The sequence below is a fragment of the Rhyacophila brunnea genome, unplaced genomic scaffold (assembly GCF_057557595.1).
Source record: "Rhyacophila brunnea isolate RB1 unplaced genomic scaffold, BYU_Rbru_1.0 scaffold_34, whole genome shotgun sequence".
NCBI lineage: Eukaryota > Metazoa > Arthropoda > Insecta > Trichoptera > Rhyacophilidae > Rhyacophila > Rhyacophila brunnea.
In genome coordinates this window covers 147,074-150,474 of record NW_028233006.1, presented here as the reverse complement: position 1 = coordinate 150,474, position 3,401 = coordinate 147,074, and the positions used below count along the sequence as shown (strand labels likewise).

General features: G+C 27.2%; 1 pseudogene; it reads right to left on the bottom strand.

Moving 5' to 3' along the window:
• Positions 1 to 1,416: 1,416 nt before the first annotated feature.
• LOC147067677 (DNA repair protein RAD51 homolog 1 pseudogene) lies at positions 1,417 to 2,418 on the bottom strand (annotated as a pseudogene).
• Positions 2,419 to 3,401: the final 983 nt, after the last annotated feature.

The following is a 3,401-nucleotide window of genomic DNA, read 5'->3' as shown; positions in this document are numbered from 1 at the left end:
AATCTGGGATTTAGAAGGCTTAACATATTAGTTTGAACAAAATTTTAGTTTTAAAAATAACGAAAAAAAACATTTTTAATACATAAAACTATATTCGAAAAAAATTAAGATAAGTAAAGAAATTACGATGTTTTTAATATGTTTAGTGCATTATAACTTCATAATATAATTTTATAATGAAAAAAATAAAATCTAAATACAGCGGAATTCTCTTTTAGAGGAATAAAATTTAGAATTTTTAGAAAATGGAGGTACTATTGACGAAAGGGCTTGAAATTTGCTATAACGATCCCGTTGTATAATTATTTTTTAAGTTGAATAATATTTGAAAAAAATAACGCGTGTAATGATAAAATATTGATTTAATTTTTGTAGCAAATAGATATTTTGATGTGAAAAGACATATCAATGAAGAGAACAACATTCTTTCGGAATTTTTTTAGAATCGATGTAATTTTGTGATAATCTGAATCTTTGTCTATCAAAACAGACTTTTTCTTAGTTTAAAACCCTTTAAAAATCGATTGGATTTTTATAGCATTTTTTCTTAAATATCATAAAAAAAATTTATTTTAGAAATTAATTAAATAAATTTTGAATAATTTTACGTCTATCTGTCAAATAACAGGTAAAACTTGGTTTCTAGAATTTTAATAATGTTATGATATGATGAATTTGTGGTAAAATATTTTATACTGTCGCCTAAGATAACAATGAAAAAAAAATGTTTAAAATATATTATTTTCTTTTCAATATATTATATGCTATCATCTATAAAAAACGATGAAAGGAAAAAATCTATCACTTTTTTTCATTATATTTCATGATTCAACTATAAAAAACATGAAAGGTAGAAAAAAAAGATATTTTTGCATTAAAAGTCATCCATAAAAAGTAAATTTTAAAATTCTATATTAAATATTTTCTTTGTTTTTTAATATATTTTATAATATCATCTAGGATAACAATTAAAAGTATAAACAATTTACATTTATGGGTATATTTTGGCATCGAAATATCGGATTTTTTCTTCGAACTTAAATTGATTGATTTCCCGTGAAAATTTCGAATCGATACTATTTTCTTACATTATCTTCAATACTTCCTGTCTTTTAAAGACCTATTAGCTCACGGGTTTTTCTCAATCCTATGGAATAAATACGTTACTAGTTTTGCTTTTTGACTTTGAGTTAAAATACTATATTAAATAATTCAATTTTATTTCAACATATTTATAGCTCACAGTTAAGAAAAACAATGAAAAGTACAAAAAAAATTTTCTATATATTCAAGGGTATCAATAAAATTAATTTTAAAGAACCCAACATTTAAATATTCAAGTTTTTTCAATATATTTTATATTTTCAGTATAAAAACAGTTAAAAGTATAAAATTTATAGTTATTATTCTTTTTAATCATTCTGAAGGATCAGCAATACCAGTTTCTGTAATAGAAAATATAGCTTCAGATTCAGGTAAACAAGGAGAATCGTAAATTTTACAAATTCTATTTTCCCCGCGTCCTTTTCTCAAATAAAGTCGTGTTGTACTTGCGTGTGCCATGATATTTCCACCAACCGGTTTTTTAGGGTCAGCAGCAAACATAGCAGAAGCGCCATCCACTTGAGCAACGACTTGATTCGTAATAACAACGGCGATTCCGAATTCATCTGCAAGTCTAAGTAACATTCGTAAGAATCTTGCCAAATGAATTTGTCTAGCACCAAGTTCTCCTCTTCCTGAAAAATCAGTTCGATATAGAGCCATCGCAGAATCAACTATCATTAATGAATATCGTGTTTCACTCATCATGGCTGCTGCCTGTATCAAAAGTTGTGATTGATGGTCTGAATTGTATGCTCTTGCACAAGCTACATTTTCAAGAACCTCTTGTGGGTCTAGATTGTATCTTTGTGCTATTGCAACTAGTCTTTCTGTTCTAAAGGTTCCTTCTGTATCGATAAATAAACATTTTCCTGCACCTCCACCGTTTTCTAAGCCTAATTGGCATGTGACTGCTAATGTGTGGCATATTTGACTTTTTCCAGTTCTAAATTCTCCAAATATCTCAGTAATGCTTCCACACTCAATTCCTCCATTAAGAAGCTTATCTAGCTCACTTGATCCCGTTGTTATATAAACCGTATTCTCTCTCTTTTGATGGTATAAAACCGCGGATGTGAAACCCATCGGAACAAGCTTGGCTGCTTCTTTAAGGAGTTTATCGGCTTTTGCTTCGGACAGTCCTTTTATATTCATTATCTGCTTCTTTGGTGTAAAAGCAAGTGCTTCCACCGAATGATATCCTGCTTCAACCAACTTTGCTATGTCACTCGCTGCTACACCTTCTTTCTTTAGATCCTCAATTGGGATCGTGCCTTGTCTTACATCCTGTACACTTTCATATTCTTCGGTCATTTTATATTGAGGGATATGATTTGGACTTTAACTAACGGATTTTTATATTGAAAATTTATTCTATGAATAAAAAATAAACAATATAATTACATCAATTAAAATTCATTATAAATAACTACTAAACATAAAATTAATCTGCTTTAAAATTCATGATATTACTATAAAATATAAAATTCACTAAAAATATCATAAATCTTAAAATAATCTACTTTAATTTCGTATAATTATTATAATCATAAAATTAATGATATAACCATAAATCTTAAACTCATATTAAAACTACAAAACACAAATTTTTATTTATGAGCTAAAGTTAAGCTGTAATTTTAGTTTTTGTTCTCAGGCACAGCTTGTTTGATTATCTGTACGCACAGCGTATTTATACTTTCGGCTATCTTCTCTTCTTCAAAGTCTCTTCAATGCCTCTCCTCCTTTAAAGACCTATTACTTCAAGGGTTTTTCACAATCCCAAGGTTTGTATATATGCCTTGATCTGATTCTTGTCATCTAGTTCCTTCAGATACCTTTTATGATAATGAATCACCACACCGTCCCATGTTATAATATATGGGGAAAATTAATAATTGCATTTATATAAAATATGGATCATGAAATTCATTAATGTCTTAAATCAAACCTTAATTAAAAGCTGTAAGCGCTTTTTGTATTAGTAAGTTTGCAACTCTCATTTGCATTTGTATTTAGTAACTTATAAATCACCTATACACAATTTTATTTTTATATTTTTTTCAAATATCACCCGATACTTTTAGTTGTGATATAAAAACTATTATTACTGAATATTACTTATTTTGACTGTTAAATAAAGTATACTTATGCCCTCGTTTAACTAAAAAGCAAGGATTCACTACAACTGAAAAATAAATATTTAATAAAATAATAAAAGAAATATAAATTTTAAAATATTAACATGAATAAACTGTTAAAAACCACCGTAAAATATAAAATTTATGTTTAAAAAT